Here is a 16,868-nt window from a genome sequence, read left to right on the forward strand (position 1 = left end):
CATAAAAATGGAGAAAATGTCCCAGAGTACAGCTTGTGGGTGCAGAGGATGTGTTATCACCCAAATGATCAGCTCTGTCCCTAGGCTGAACTCAGCCCAATGGAAAAGTTGTCCCTACCAACTCTGCTGGCCTGTCCATGGTCCATAGCTTGGGAAGGAACAGGTGACCAGTGACACAGCCAGTGTTCAAGCTGGTCTCTCTGGCTTTTAGGGTCAATTACAGGTTGATTTAACCTTTACTGAGAGGTCCAGCTACAGGGGAACACAAAGCCATCAGTGGTGCTGGAAATTATCCATAGTCATGGCATTCCATGGCATTGATTTCCGCTGTGTGGGACTTTGAGATTTGGTAGGAACCTTAAGCACTGATTTGCTCTTTCTGGGCTTTGATTTAGACTTCAAGTGTTTGGTTTGGCTGGTGACTGGGGCCACTTATGCAGGCTGAAGCAGCCTTTGCCACGTGCTCATCTGTCCAGGAATTTGTCAGCTCACAGGGCACCACAGAACCAGTTTTCAACCAGTTCCTTCTCAAACAGCAAATCTGAAAGAAAGAAATAATAATTAAAAGAAAAAAAAAAAGAAAGAAAGAAGAAAAAGGAGCAGCTGCACTTGTTTTTGCTGCAGGAAGTTCTCTGATGGGGAGAAAACTTCCTTTTAAAAACAAGGCATTCGTTAACACTTCTTGTTCTTGTTCTTTTGCCTTCAGGCCATTGCAATACCGCAGCCTTTTTGCACCCATCACCCAGCCTGCTGTTGCTCCAGTGGACAATGATCCCCCCAGGAGTTCCAGTGGCCTCCACTCCTCAGGAACAAAACACAAAAAATACAAAACTATTTTTACCTTGCAGTCTTTTTTTTTTCCTCTGTCTTCCCATGCGAGCCATTTTGCGTATGTGTCTCTCCCTCCTCACCCAAATCACTCCTGCTGGCAATAATTTTTAGCTGTTGAGCTCAAGATCTAATACCAGCTAATATTTTATCTCCTGTTTCCAAACCAGCACTTTATAGCAGACAAACAAACCTATTTCCTCATTGCAGTGATTTTTTATGTACCATAAACCATCTCTGCAGGAGAGATGGCATTGAGAAAAACAGCAAGTTAACCTGTATTGTATGAGGTTGGCAGAAAGACACAGCGCTGTGCTGGCCAAAGCAGCAAGTCCTGGCATTTCCAGGCTCCATGACCTGCACTGGGAGAACCACAATGATTGAGGCTTGTACTGACATGGGCAGAACTCTGTCAGCAAGAGCTGTTATTGAACTAAACTCCTGGCAGCTGCTGGTGAATAGGTCGACTTTGCATCAAAAATCTCTCAGGAGCAGTAATAAATGGAAGAAATTTACAGGATGCATTTCTTTCCAAATATGCCAGGAAATTATCCTGATCTGCAGCTGACAAATGCTTGGGGAAAGCTTTCCCCAGAGGTGTGGATGGGCTGAAGGTGAATTGTGGCCAAGGCAGTTCCATGGCAGAGCTCAGGGTGTAAGTGGATCCAGCCCAGCATGCAAGGAGAGGAGGGGAATCCTCCAAATCTCCAAGGACGAAGGGGGAAATTACTATTTTGACTGCTCATCTTCATAAATGAGAAAATCTCCAGGTCCCAGAGCTGCTGGTTTGGGGACCAGCCTTGTCTGTGGGTGGTGTGGCTTCCATGAGTGGGTGCTGCACATTCCCCGGGGTCCACAGAACAGCAGAACCACCAACACAACCTGGTCACCCCTTCATGATCACCTTTACATGGTCATCCCTCCATGGTCATCCCTCCATGGTCATCTCCCCATGGGCAACCCTCCAGGGTCATCCTTACCTGGTCATCCCCCCATGGTCATCCCTCCATGGTCACCCCTTCATGGTCATCCCTCCAGGGTCATCCTTACCTCATTATCTCTCATGGTCATCCCTTCATGGTCAACCCCCCATGATCATCACTTCATGGTCAACCTCCCATGGTCCTCCCTCCATGGCCATCTCCCCATGCTCATCCCTCCAGGGTCATTCTTACCTGGTCATCCCTCTGTGGTCATCTCTCATGGTCATCTCTCATGGGATCCCTTCATAGTCACCCCACCATGATGATCCCTTCATGGTCAGCCTCTCATGGTCATCCCTCCAGGGTCATCCTTATCTGGTCATCCCCTCCATGGTCATCCCTCTAAGGGCAATCTGGGGCCCTGTCCCCTTCCTGCCACCTCGTGCCTCCTCGTGCCTCCTCCCCCAGACCCCATTAACCCATTCCAGGAGGGTGACAGCTCCCAGCAGGGTGGTGGCAGGGGATGCCCTGCCCGATGAGCTGTCCCCACTGTCCCCAGGAGCAGTGCCACCTCCTCGGCAGAGCAAACGGTGCTCAAAGTCCCCAGTCAGCCCTGCTGGCCACGACCCTGCATTATGGGGTGCCCCTGAACCCCATTTCAGCCCCCAGTGTCAGCTCTCCAGCAGTGACAGGCGCTGCAGAGAGGGGACACGAGACCCAAGTGTGTCCCTGGAGAGCCCAGCATCCCTTCAGCTGCTCCTTTCCCTGTCCCTTTCACGCACTGCCCCTCGCTGGCGCCCTGCCCAGCGCAAGGGGACGAAGGTGTCCCCTTTCTCCAGCTTAGAGCTGCTCGGGGTGTCTCTGCACACTGTCCCTGGCTGCCACAGCAGCGGCGGCGATGCCAGCCCAGCCCCGTGCTCATGGATCTGCTTCCCTCTAGTGACAGCACGGCCGCACATCAGCAGGACCGCTGCTCTTCCCTGGAGCCCGTGGAGACCGGAGCCTTGGGATTGGAGCAAACCCCAAGGATGGGAGTGGGAGCATCTCCATCCCCACTGAGGCGTGTAGAGCTTGACGGGAAAGCTCCTCTGTGCATGTGAACAATCTTAATTTCTGTGTCCACGTTAGCTGCCCACAGCTGTCCATGGACATTCCCTTCCCCAGCACAGTGCTGGGATGCTGGAGACCTTTGGGATGGATACTGGGAAAGGCTGATTTGGAGAGCAGCTGCACGGGGAGGGGGCAGATGGTGGGAGAAATGACCCCTTCCCACACATACACAAGCCCAGCTCCAAAGCCCTTCCAACATTTGTGGTGTTGTGAGGGTCTCTAGGACAAGGTGAGATGAGAATTTTGCTTCAAGTTCTCAGAAGGCTCATTGATATAATATAATAAATATAATAAACATAATATAATATAATATAATATAATATAATATAATATAATATAATATAATATGTATTATATTATATTATATTATATTATATTATATTATATTATATTATTATTATATACTAAATATATTTATATAATATAATACATATTATAATATATATAATATATACAATATATATAATATGTATATGTATATGTATATGTATATGTATATGTATATTATATTATATTATATTATATTATATTATATTATATTATATACTAAAACTATACTAAAGAAAGAGAAAGGATATTTTAGAAGGCTAAAACAAGAATGCATAATAAAAACTTGTGACTGACCAGAGTCTCGACACAGCTGGACTGGGATTGGTCATTAAATTAAAACAATTCAGATGGAACCAACCAAAGATGCACCTGTCATGTTCTAAAGCAGCAAAACATAAGAAGTGATCAGATAATATTGTTTACATTTCTTTTCTGAGGCTTCCCAGCTTCTCAGGAGAAAAAATCTGGCAAAGGGATTTTTCAGAAAATAGCATGGTGACACGTGCCCACCATCCTTTTCCTAAAACAGCCTCATGGAGCAGTGATGAGGGGATGGGTGAGGATGGAACAGGGACAGAGCTGGACTCCAGTCTAGTGTCTGGGGCACTCAGCTTGGAAAAAAAGCTGCCCCAAATTCCTTCTTTTCTGATAAAACACCCAAAACTCACTTACAAATCATGATTCCTTGCTCTACACAGGGTCTCTCCTATGGTGGCCAAAAGCAGCCATGTCCTAATAAAAAAATCTGTACCTTCTGCCAGATGCAATCTCTGTGATGCCTCACCACAGATTTTTTTTTTTTTAACTTTAAATTCCAAAACTTCTGTACACTAAATATTTTCTTCAACAAACCTGTTTCTCTCCATAGTTTTTCTAGGCTCTCCTCATCACTGTTTAACAGGTAGACTCCTCCTTGAGGAGCCTTGAATATACTTTCTATTAAATTTTAGCCAACCTCAAAGGTTGCTCCATGACCCAAACCATGATCCCAATATCTATTGTCTGTGATTCTCCAAATGCCTCATCCCATGCCCCAAAAATGTGTTTTGGAGCTTAGGGGGCTTTGCATCCTGGTCCCTGGGACCCAGCACCCATCCCACAGCAGTGCCTAACATCCCCTCCCCTGCCCAGCTCAACATTTGCAGCCACCTCCCCAAGCCTGAGCCTCCTTGTGCTCCCATCACCTGGGGACTGGCACCAGCTCTGGAGGAGCATCTCCAGGTCCTGCACGTCCCCATGGCAGCCCTGCAGCCCCTCTGCAGGGTGGACACATCGAGGGATCATCGCTCCAGGTGCCTCTGGCAGCCAGGCCCCACACCATGGCTTGCTCACTCTGATTTATCCTCTCCCTGATTGACTCCCTGCCTGTTTATTCACCGGGGGAAAACTTCCCTTTCCCTCTTAATTCTTTCTGTTCTTGTGCTTTCTGCCTCATCACTGCCTTGTTTCGGGAAAAGGGGCTTTTTGGGGAGGTGATTCATTGCTCTGTGGATTTTCCTGCACACTCAGTTCATCAGCTGCCCCATCCTCTCCCCCTTGCTGCTGCTTCCCCCAGCTCACCCATTCCCCAGAGCAAATTGATTCACCGTTGAGGTTTATTTTTGGCTTCCAGCTGTTGGGCTCCTTGCAGCTGCCTAAAGCTGGTAAATTCCTCTCTGCTCCCTCAGAGTCTCTCCTCCTCCTCCTCCTCACTTTCCTCCTGCTGCTACTCCTGGCTATATTCCTCCATCTAATTCCCCTGCTGCCTTCTCCATGCAATGTTTAATGGTCTCAGCATGCCCCACCGGTGACAACCAGAAGCTGGAGGGCAGCAGGACATGTGGCATGAGCAGGGCTTCAGGGTAAGGTGCCACCAGCCTCTGGGCACCTGGTTGAAGGGCTGCCACCCCTTCCCTGCTCCAGGCTGAGCAAGATCAAGCCTATCCCTTCATTCCTCCATGTTCAGAAGGAATAAAATTCCACAGCTGTGATTTACCTGAGGTGATGCCACAAGCACAAGGTGTCCTGGGTGGCTTTAACCACCAGATCCAAAGGAGCTGCTGCCTTTGGAGATGTGGAGAGGGGGGATTTAGGTAGCCTGATGCCAACTGCAGCACCCAAAGCCAAGCCCTGGGTCTGCAAATCCCCCAGCTCAGCTGTTCTTTAATCCTGGAGGTGTCTCAGTTCTGCAATGCCCTCGGCACAAGGGAGATCCTGGCCAGGCAGAGGCTGTGTCCCAGGCAGTCCCAGGGAGCTTCCCCTGACCCTTCCCTTGTTTCAAACCCTCCTGGATGTACAAACTCCTGCGGGGTGCCAGCAGAGAGGGTTGGTCCCTGGGTGCTCTCCAGGCCACCCACCAGAGGAACCAAGGCCCCCCTTGGACCACAGGACACAGTGGTGGTGGGCTGAAACCCACCCTCCTCATTTGGGTAACAAACTGAGCTCAGCTTCACCCTTCTGAGATTTCTTCCTCACTCCTGGGGCTCTCCTTTGAAATCCTTCCCATTTTCCAGCCCCCTTTTTGCAGCATGGACCCCAAGCCTGGGCACAGCATCCCTGTGCCTTTCCCCACATGCTCTCCCTGCCCTGGTTTGGCATTCACTCACAGCAGCCCTTAGCTCAGGTGGTGTTTGTGTCTCCCATTTGGGTGATTATTGACCCAAAACCTGTGTTTTAGGGATTTTCCACTTCCCAAGTGCAGGTGCTCTAGCATTGGATCTCATCCCAGACTGTGCCAAGCTCAGGTTTACACAGCTGCAAGCACCAGGCAATTCATCTCATCCAGTGACTTGTTTTTCCCCCTATTTTTGCCCAGCAAACAGTTTCTTCTCCAATTCCATTTCCTCCTGGGGCTGGATGAAGTAGCTGGGAGCAGAGATCCAAGCCCAAGTGGCCACTGCTGGGAGCAGAGCTTTACCCAACCCAACATTGGTGTTGTGCTGGGTTTGATGTGGGAACACAGGGATGTTCACAGCCTCTTCATGAGAAGACAGAAACTCAGAATCACAGAACAGTTTGGGGTGGAAGGGACCTTAAAGATCATCTAGTTCCAACCCCCAGATGATTTAGGGCTAAGCTGAGCACCTTCTGGAAACCTCACCAGGCTACAAACCATGTTCCCAGGTGTGAAATCCTGTAAAAATAAGCTGCACTATCACACCTTTCTGCTGTCCAGCCTCCACCAGGCACAAATTCCACAAACTTCTGCTTTCCCCTCGCCTGAATCCGCTCTGCCGTGACTCTGCACGCCTGGTTTTTCTCCACTAGGTCGCAGCATTAACTTCTGTTTTCCTCTCCTTACTAAACCAACAAACTGGGCACTTTTTTTTCCAGTAGGCAGCTCTGCCTTGTCACCCCTGTGTCCCCTCCTGGTCCTGCACGGGGTTCCCGGGGGCTGCGGTGACTCAGTGTGGGGTGGCCGCAGAGTCCCCTGAGGTCCCTGCAGAAGGGCCTCGGCTCCTATTTGCATCTGGGCTCGCCTTGCTCATATTCATTGTGAAATGAAAAGTGAAAATATTTCTATTAATCGCTAATTACATCGCCAGCATGAAGCCTGGAGGAAGGAGACAATGCAGGACCACCAACGCAGCCCTTATCTCTCCTCCCAGCCAGTTCTTTCCCCCGGATGGTGATGACTGAAAAGCTTTTCCTGCTGATTTACAGCTTCATCCTCACGAACTGGCACACAGGAAGGGTTCTAGCATGGAAAACACGAGTGGCATGTCCAGCTCTTTCCCCTGGCCCAACCCTGCTGCCACCCTCCAAGGGCAGGATAGGATGCTCTGGGTGTTGTCTCCTGGATGGGGCTGGGTCTAGCAGGAAATCTGGACCAGATGCCCCCTCCAGGGCTTCACATCTCCCCAGTCCAGCACTCTGGAGGTGTCTGGTTTGGGGGGAGTTGTGAGCTGCTCTCTGGACCCCTCCACATGGACAGGAAGGCCCCAGCGTGGGAGACAGGGCTGGGTCCCATGGGAGATGCTGCTGCTGGTGACTCATCCCCCACAGGTGTGCCCACGGATGCTCTGGCTGCTGCCCTGGTTTTGGGGCAGCACAGCAGGGTTTGAAGGAGGCTTTCTGTGCTTTCACTATGAGCAAATGTTGCTGACAGTGGGGAAAAAGCCCTGCACAGCCCTGAGGAGCTGATGATGGGCTAAGAAGTGGCTACAACACAGCCAGGTTCCTCCCTGTCGTGCTGGACTGTGACAAAAGGCACCAGGGGCAAAGTGGGACACAGGAGGCTGGGGCTGGATGTGGGAGACACATCCAGCTCTTGCTGGGAGACACAGCTGCCCTGGGACACAGACCACCTAACCTGTACCCCCCATACTTAGGTGATTTAGGGCCAGAAAGTGGCTGACACCCTGGCTACAGTCCTGCTCAGAGTGGGAGGCTGGACTTCAGATGTTCCTTGGACCCAACATTTCTATGCAAGTTTGATTAAAAAAAAAAATTGGTTTTCCTGCTTCTGTGTGTCCTCAAGCTGCTTTTGTGCTGTCTCTGCAGCCCTGTGCTCTCCAGCTTATGAAATACTGGTGTTTCCAACAGCAACAGTGATGCAGAGATCCAGAGGTGGAGGAAGCAGCAAGGAGGAGCACAGGAATCCCCTGCAGCAGCAGGAAATGCCTGGACAGATGGGTGCCAGGTCCCCTTCAGAGCCATGCAGGCATTGTTCCATGGTGAATTACCATTCCTCCTGCTCCCAAGTCCTCCTCAGCTCTCTCCTACTCAAACCTACACTCCAGGGGCCTTCTGAGGTCTCAGCTCACCGGTGCTGTGCTCATCTCCCCAGCTCCTGTCCTGCATTTGGGATAGATCCTTTGCAAACTCACCAGCACTAATGCAATAAGGCACTAATGCAGCCTCACAAATCCCCCCCTCATTGCCCCACTGCTTCCCTCTGCCAAAGCCAAGTGTGAGGTGCTGAGGCTGGAGAGTGTTTTCAGACATGGGACATGGTCAGTCAAAGCCTGCCTGGCCAGAGGACTCTGCAGCAGAAGTGAAAGGTGGATGTGCTGAGGCTCCAGCTTGGAGGGAGCCCAGGACACGTGTCCTTGTGCGGAGGATCCGGCTGTGCCTGGGGCACTGAGAGCACACAGTGTTCAGCACTGCTGTTCCCAAGGGCTCCAGGGGCTGGAACATCTCAAGAGGAGCACTGCAGCCTCACCCTCAGGGTTTTCCTGGCCTTTGACCAAGTCCCACAAGTACAAGCTACTCCCAACACAAGAAGCACACGCTGGGTACCGCCGGCTTCCCTCTGCCCTCCCACTCCTGCCGTGCTCTGCTCTGCTTCCCCAAACACAATTCCTCCATAGCTGCCTCTGCTAAAGCAGCAATGGGCCCAAGCCCTGAGCACCTGAGGTAACCCCCAGGTTTTTTTATCCCAGATCCAGCTTCTTTGTGCTGCCCTTGCTCTGTGACAGGGTTCACAGGAGCCGCAGAGGGTAGGAGAGGTGAAGACATCTCCACATCGCTCATGAGTACTTTGGCTTGAATCATGTCCTGCTCTCTTCTTCCAGACCTGTGGCTTTTTACCTGCAGTGACCTTCCCTGACTCGTTGTTTACCTTGAGAGAAAGGGAACATTTGCTGCCTAGAGGAGCTCAGCTACAGCTTTTCAGTCAGCGATGAAAACACTCAAAAGCTAAGAGCAGCATTTGAATTTAAAAGTCGTAATTACAGCGCCCAAGAGGCAGAAGTTGGAAGAGGGCAATGAACAAAGCAGGGAGTTGGAAGAAAACAAAGAAAGGCATGAGAGGAATCTGCGCTTTGAACACAGAGTCCTGAATATCTTGCACTGGCTACTTCAAAACGGGCACCCGAAATTAATAGATTCTTTGACCTTCGTTTCTCTGTGCTCTGGTTCTTTGTTTGTAAAGCAGAAACCACAATAGAGGCTCACCAAGGGAAAAGAAAAAAGAAAGAAGATGTCATCAGAGCAACTGTTCCAGCCAAAGCACTCGGATGCTGCAGAGATGAAGGAAAAAAAGCCACCCTAACCCTGAATGGCTTTTCAGCAAGTGAGTACCAGCATCGCGTGCAGGGAGCAGGGAGCGGGGCAGTGTCCTCTGGAATAAAAAATACCTCCCAAAAGTGTAATTAAGGATGAACCACACATGCCCACAGGGGTTCTGTGGGCAGCCTGAAGGCAGGCATCTCTTAACTTTTAAATGCTGTCTCAACCTTGTCACTTCTGGGGTTATTTTGATGAGTTTTACGCATAGGACTCTGCCATATTAAGAGCATGTCTATGTATCTCACAAATAACTCTGCCTGCACAGGAAACCCTGGCACAAACAAACAGAGCCTCCAGGCTGCTCCCTCTGGTCTAAGGAGCTGGATATTGTGCTTGGGCAATTCCAAGAACAGGTATGGAGAATGGATGGGGAGCAGCCCTGGGGAGAAGGATTTGGGGGTGTTGGTGGATGAGAAGAGGTCAACATGACCCAGCAATGGCTGATGGCAGCCCAGACACACCCCCAGTCCTGGGCTGCTTCACAAGTGTGGTCAGCAGGTCAGGGAGGGGATTCTGGCTCCTCTGCCCTGTTCAGGTGAGATCTCACCTGCAGAACAGCCTCCAGCCCTGGGGCTCACAACACAGAAAAAACCAGGGATGCATTGCAGTGAATCGGGAGGAGGCCACAAAGATGCTTGGAAGGATGCAGGCCCTCTGATCTGAAGCCAGGCTGGGACAGCTTGGGGGAAAAAAAGGCTCCAGGAAAATCTGAGAGCTCCGTCCAGTGCCTAAAGGTGCTCCAAGAGAGCCGGAGAGGGAGTTGGGACAACAGCATGGAGTGACAAGACAAGTGAAAATGGTTTCCCACTACCAGAGCGCAGAGTTAGGTTGGATATTGGAAGAAATTCTTCCCTGTGAGGGTGGTGAGACCCTGGCCTAGGCTGCCCAGAGAAGCTGTGGCTGCTCCTGGATCCCTGGAAGGGCCCAAGGCCAGGCTGGATAGGGCTTGGACCACCCCGGTCTAGTGGAAGTTGTTGGGAAGTTGAAACTAAGGGATTTTCAAGGTCCCTTCCAATACAAACCATTCTGTAATTCTGTTTTGGTGATCATCACTGACCACACCATCACATTACTTCACTGGATCTCACTGCTAGATCCTGATGGATTTATTACACCCTGGTCTCTGCAATGGCTGCTCTTGCTGCTATGGAGGATGCAAGAGGAAGGATAAAATCCACATGCCCTTATTCTGGAGTCTTGCTACTTTAAACAGATGTGGGAGGGAGGGTTGGTAAATCCTTGGACAGTTTTTCATCTTGCCTCGACTGGGCTGGGCTTTGGGCTCAGTCTGTTGTCTGGTCCCCTGTCACAGCTGCTGTTGTAATGATTCATCCATCTGGTTTTCTGGGAAAAGAAAATCAGCTAGGGAAATGTTTTTTGGTGGTTTTGTTTTTTTTTTTCTGGCTGTATCTTTCCTGAAACAGTTACAACTTTGCACCCACTGGAGTTATGGGGGGAGAAGGAGTCTTACGCATCAGTTTTCACTGGCTGGAGCAGAGACAGAAGTGCTGAGAATCCCATTCCTCAAAGTCAGAGCGTGACAGTTCCGTCCTGAACTGCGTTTCCAAGGAATAAAAAGGACCCAGCAAAACCCAGCAGAAGATCCAGGCTGTATTTCAGTGGGTGCACTGGACAAAACCTTGTGCTGATCACTCCAGGGACACCCGCTCCTTTCCACTGGCTCCTCGCCTGCCTGAGGAGCTCTCCAGAAATGATGTGGGATGAGCTGTGAGGAGGCAGCTTGGACACAAATCCATGTGGAAAACACAGACACTGAAGGTCTTCTCATTGGATTTAAACAGTTACTCTCATGAGTGGTGTAATTTATCATAAATCAGATAAATATTGGGGGGAAATAATCCAAGGAGATCACAGTGGGCAATGTTCAGCCTCAAAGTGCAACAGGAAGCCACACTGGACTTTCTCCTTCTTGGTCTGCAGTGAGGATGAGACAATGTGCCCACCCAACTGGGAACACCAAGGCCACCCATTCTTGGTTAAGGAAAGTGGCACAGTAAAGTCCCTTTCTCAGCAGCCCTTAAGGGCACTCTTATAAACCAGCCAGCTCCAGAGATCTCCTCCTTCTCCTCACTCCAGGAATGCATCTTCCTCGGTCCAAGCTTGGTTACAGGTTAGACTGGGGAAGCAACAGCCTGCCTGAGAACAATCATTTCTCCATTCAAACACATGATAATGAATTTCCATCAAAGGGGTCGGGTATCAAAGTTCTTTTCTATGCTGCTGGAGCAAACCTTCCTGTGACAAATTCCTGCCCTTATTCCGGCTCTGTATCTGTTACAAGTGACTCCTGTGAGAACCAAACCCACCACACAGGAACTACCCTCCTCGCTGGTCCAGCATCCTTCCTCTCCCGTCCCCCCCTTTTTTTTTTTAGGTCTCCTTCTCCTCAGCAGCCCTTCCTCACACTTGCCCATTCCATGATTTCATCCGAGGTGGGTGGTGAGCTTGCTCTCCCCCGCGCAGCCTCTTCCCAGCGGCTCCCGGGATCCCTGCCAGCTCCTCTCCACCCACGGCCTCTCCCGACGAGCCCAACCCGTGCCAAGGCAGCATCTCACATCTGCTGGGCTGGCTCGGCCAGGCCAGGGGAGCCAAGGAGAGCTCCTCTATCCCCCTGCACCAGTGCCTTCCAGGGCTTGGCACCTCCACCCCTGCATCCCATGGGATCCCATCACCAGGACATGGCGATGGGTCACTGAAGCCACTCTTGAAGGCTCAAAAGCTGCAAGCCCAAATTTGAGTTTAGAAAGCAGCTTTGAGGGTTGAAAACCAAATGAAAACTGCCTTTTTTTGGAACACTTTTTTTCCTGAGCTGCTCCTACACATAAAACCTCTGCGTGGATTTAAGCATTCCCAGCCTGGCCAATGCAGGAGCACCAGGCAGTGAAGTCAGCTGGTGCCATGGCTTTGGACACTGTGGAGCTGAAGATGACAAAGCAGATTTGGATCAGATTTTGAATTTGTTAAACCAAAGTGTTAAAATTTAAAGCAGAGCACAGGACAGCTTCTCAAACCTCTCGGGTTATTCCCTCTGCTCTTCTGCCACAATTTAAAAATATTAATCTTTTCACTATTCCTCCCAATGCCATTTCTGTGAGTCCATAAAAGCATTTGCTCCTTGTCAGAGAATTCCGATGGCGGTGATTTATAGGCTTTGCTTGGAACGCAGCACGCAAGTAACTTCACTTTTTCATTCGCCCTTTCTAAACGTTTTTAACGATCTGCTTCCTCAGATCTGTTTACATTTGGGACATTAAAAGCTAAGCAACAACTCCATTATGAGAAAGAACACCATAAAAATTCCACCATTGCCAGGAAACATCTCAATACAGTGACAAACGTAGCCACGCTCTCGTCCTGCTGCTCATCCGTGGGAAGACTGGTTTATAAATTATTCATGAGTGCCTTAAAATTTCCAGGCTAATCTCAACTAAAAACTGGGGGGGGTTTACACCATTGTTTCACTCCAAAGTTCTCCAACTAGAATTTTGATTTGCATAGAGAAATCTTGAAAATTTACTTGCACTGAATTTCTCTTTCCTTCAAGTTGTGATTTCAGTTCTCACACTGGAAACATAGTGGAGAGTCTTTACATGACAACTTATTTGGAAGCCTGAAAATCCGTGATAATTCCCATGAATTTCCTGAGAAATTTAGGTTTTTGTAGAGGTGATTTTTAAGCAGGTTTGGATTTACAAGGATTTTGGCACCTTTCAGCAGACAATCCCATCACCCCATGGTATTTTTAGTAATGATGGACCATATGGGGAACAATCAAGCCATTCTCTTCCCAGTCTGTTTCACAGTAAGGACAGGCAGGACTGAAGATTATATCATGGTAAAACCTGAGGAAATCACTTTGTGGTCCTCTGGAGGCTACTAACAGACCAGCTCACTCACCTGTGCTCATGGATTTCACACCTGTCAGTCTGTTCTGGGATTTAATCCGCACGGTGGCATTGGAGTGTCTTCCACGTAAAATCATCAATTATAAATAAATCCCACTGGGTTTTTGTGCAGCAATGTTATAGAAGAACAGACAGTGATGATATTTGAAGCAATGAAGTTAAAAAAGTTGCCTTACATTCCTCTTGCTGTCCATGCTCTGCCATGCGTTGCTTGGCAAACTGTTGTCACAGCCGGCTCCTCCACACAGGGCTTTGATGCCCCTTCCCAGCCACTCCATCCCAGGCTGTGCTGCTCCAAATCAGGGTCAGTGTCTGGCTTTCCAGGCTGGAATCCAGCCAGAGTCACACAGGGCTTGACACACTGATTGCTTTGGAGAAGTAAAGACCAAAAAATCCTCCCTCTGCAACAATATGAGAATAATTCTTCCCTGTGAGGGTGGAGATGCCCTGGCACAGGTGCCCAGAGAAGCTGTGGCTGCCCCTGGATTCCTGGAAGTGTCCAAGGCCAGGCTGGACAGGGTTTGGAGCCACCTGGGATAGTGGAAGGTGTTCTTGCCCATGGCAGGGGGATGGGACTGGGTGGGCTTTAAGGTCCCTTCAACCCAAACCAATCCTTGACTTTCACAAGCACCAAAATACTGAACTCAAATCTTTGTGATCCCAAGGCTCACCTCTCCTTTTTTTTTTTTTTGGTGCCAAGGGGGCTTTAAAAAACTTCTTTGACACGGAGAAAATGGTTTTATTGACTTGCCCCCAGGACAGATCATCTGCTTCCATGGCAGCTTCTCCAGAGAAGAATCCTCTGGGGGAGACAGACATGATGCTGAGAAGGCAGCACAGACAGAAACTGCACATAAAGGGGACTTAAATACCCAGCAATCCAGACAGCAGAGCAGGCAGCCACACATCTCTCCATGGACTGTTCTTGGAAAGTTGCTGGAAATCCAGTAGAGTGAGAATGACATCAGGAAAAACATTTTTTGCCTTCTATTTCAAGGAGCTGAGTGGGACTATCTTCTGACCCAGGGTCTGTAACCACTTCACTGACCAGTCCATACTGAACATCCTCTTGCTCAGCAGCAGAGGTGGGAGCACACAGCTGGTCCAGCTTTTCTGCCTGAAGCCCCAAAGTTCCGGATGCTTCCAGAGGAGATGCTCCTGCAGCACCTGGAGAAGAGAACCCAGCAGTTTGATGGACCATTGTCAGAAACCAGGAGAGCAGAGCTGTCCTAGTGATATCTGAAAAGTGACAACCTCTTGCTGCAGGCAGCTTAACCCAGGTTACTTCACTGCCCTCACTGGATCAGATTCACCAGATAGCTAGAAATTCTAACACTATTTTCATTAGGATTACCCAAACAAGGAAGAATTTGCTCTGCTGGCACCTTTACACTGCTGTGAGCTCTCACAGCCTGTTTTACTGCACAGCAAAGCTCTGCCAACACAAGCCTCTGCTGCTTCATACTTAGCAAAGGTCCCAGCAGGACTCAACCAGCCCACAGTAAAAGCCACAATTCCTGAATTTATCCTCCTCCTCATACCTCTGCTGTGTCCTTAGCACACATTTCTGCCCCTGGAAATGTGTGCTAAGGACACAGCAGATCCCACACAATTTTTGGTTAAGAAGTCCCAAATATTTTTGGTTAAGAAGTCTCAAACTGGCTTGAAGGAATCAGGGAGCATCTGGTAGAATATCACAATTTTGTTTCATTTACTGTTCCAATCTTTCACAAGCATCCTATGCCTGCTTGTTCCATTAATTAATGTTGAATATTTTATCAATTATAATGAGAATTATAGTTCTGACCCTCAATTTATTTGCTGTGAAAACAAAGCAGTTTTTCACTATCACCCCAAGCCCCTGCTCAACACAATCAGGTTATTTTCCTCCCAGATTCCCAATATACAGTGGATTTCACAGAACATCCTTATGTAGAAGCCTAACATTTTGAGACTGTGATGCAAGATCACAAAATTTTCAGACAAATGAATTGCAACAATTGAAATTTTGGCTTGATGTAGTAGAATGAAGCGGTTTCAGGACTCATTAATAAAAAACGTGTACACTGTCAGACATTCCTGAAATATTTTTGTATTAAAAATTTCCCAACAGACATCATCTTTCTTTCCCTCTCATCCAGCACATTTTATACTAATCCAGAAGTGAGAGGGTTTTTGGAGAAGCAGTTGACTTCCAGTGCTGCTTTTGGCATAGTCCAAGTGTTGATTTCATTTTAGCATCATTCCAGAACACTGGCAACGGGACAAACTTCTCTGGCCATGGAAACAATCCCCCTGCACATTGCATTTTGTGACTGCTGCAGGGTCTGTAAATGGGAGGATGGAGCAGATTTGCAAACAAGTAATTTAACTTACCCATTGTGGTACCTGACTGGCATTTTGAGACTGGTGCAGGTTTTGTAAGCACCATTTTGCAAAATTGCAAAAATGTCCCACATCTATGTGACAGGGAAGACCTGTCTTCCAGTAGCTTCACTTTTTGAAAAGGCCAGAAGTTGAGAGCAAATTGGATCAATTAAAAAAAAACCCACACCAGAACAGAACAACTTGTTACATACGCCTCCCTCTTCCTGAGATATATTTCAAGCTGAAATGCTTCTGTTTTCATCAGGCAATTTTCTTCCTTTTTTCATCCTTTCTGCTCCTGTTGCTGTAAAGAAGATTGACCATGAGCAGGACACAATCCTGTGTGTGAGCACACAGGCACACCACCAGCAGTGCTCACGTCTGAAAATCTCACTTCTTCCACGAGACTCAAGCACTTGGCAGCTCCATTTTTCTGACTGTAGGGTGCAAAGAATGTCTTGGCTTTCCACAGAAAGAATTAAAATATTATTAACCTTCTCCACCTGTTTCTGCACCACTTTGTAACTGGTTTAAACCTTAAGATTAGTTTTTGTGTTAACAAGTTTCCCTGAAGTTCAGACATTTTGATCCTATACTCACAGCACAAGCAGCAAAACTCCAAACAGATCCCTCTGCTCCTTCAAGAACTTCCCACAAGAAATCATTTAAGCAACTGTCTGCATGGAAGCTACTTAGGCAGGGGATGTACTTAAAACGTGATGATTACTTGCAAGTCACACTTCCAACACCACTTAATTCTGCACAGCTTTAAACCTGCACAAGAACATCTGTCAAAACCCCTAAAACACGTGGAGCTCTGCATCCTGCTGCAACCTCCCCATGCTGCAAGCCAGTCTATGCTTTCCATATTTCAGTAATTTGTTCCATTAATTTAAGGGCTTAAGCTACAGTTTTTGGTACTAAACACAATGCTCACCACTTCTCAAAGCTCTGTGTGGAAAGAGACAGAGCATGAGGGTGGATTTCATCAATGGATGGAAGCCAGAGACTTGAAAGAGATCACAAAGTCCCTTTTGGTTTTTGATAATCTTAATTAGAACTGAAGACCACCTCATTCCAACCCATCCTGCCATGGGCAGGGACACCTTCCACTATCCTGGGTTGCTCCAAGCCCCATCCAGCCTGGCCTTGGGCACTTCCAGGGATCCAGGGGCAGCCACAGCTGCTCTGGGCACCCTGTGCCAGGGCCTCACCAACCTCACCTCACAGGGAAAAATTTCCTCCTAATATCTGATCTAATCCTGCTCTCTGTTCAAAGCCATTCCCCCTTATCCTGTCACTTCTTCTTGCCAAAATTCCTTCTCCAGCTTTCAATATATTTTCATATACAGAAAAAAATCTAGAGGGGATAAAAGGTTAAAATTTGCTTCCA

The 16,868-nt window shown here is 48.6% G+C and overlaps 1 protein-coding gene across 5 annotated transcripts in view; it reads right to left on the reverse strand.

The window, feature by feature from the left end:
* LOC129120120 (endonuclease domain-containing 1 protein-like) overlaps positions 1-16,868 on the reverse strand; it is a 164,111-nt gene that overhangs the window by 25,524 nt on the left and 121,719 nt on the right. For 2 of the 5 annotated variants that reach the window (XM_077179269.1, XM_077179268.1), the window contains one exon: positions 13,101-14,275. The exons of 1 other annotated variant lie outside the window; for it this stretch is intronic. The gene's annotated coding sequence lies outside the window, so the exon portion shown is untranslated. Of the gene's footprint in view, positions 1-13,100; positions 14,276-15,687; positions 15,788-16,868 lie in introns of those variants that run through there. 2 more of the 5 variants (XM_077179271.1, XM_077179272.1) reach the window with 2 other exon arrangements.

This window comes from Agelaius phoeniceus, chromosome 5 (genome assembly GCF_051311805.1).
Source record: "Agelaius phoeniceus isolate bAgePho1 chromosome 5, bAgePho1.hap1, whole genome shotgun sequence".
Lineage (NCBI taxonomy): Eukaryota > Metazoa > Chordata > Aves > Passeriformes > Icteridae > Agelaius > Agelaius phoeniceus.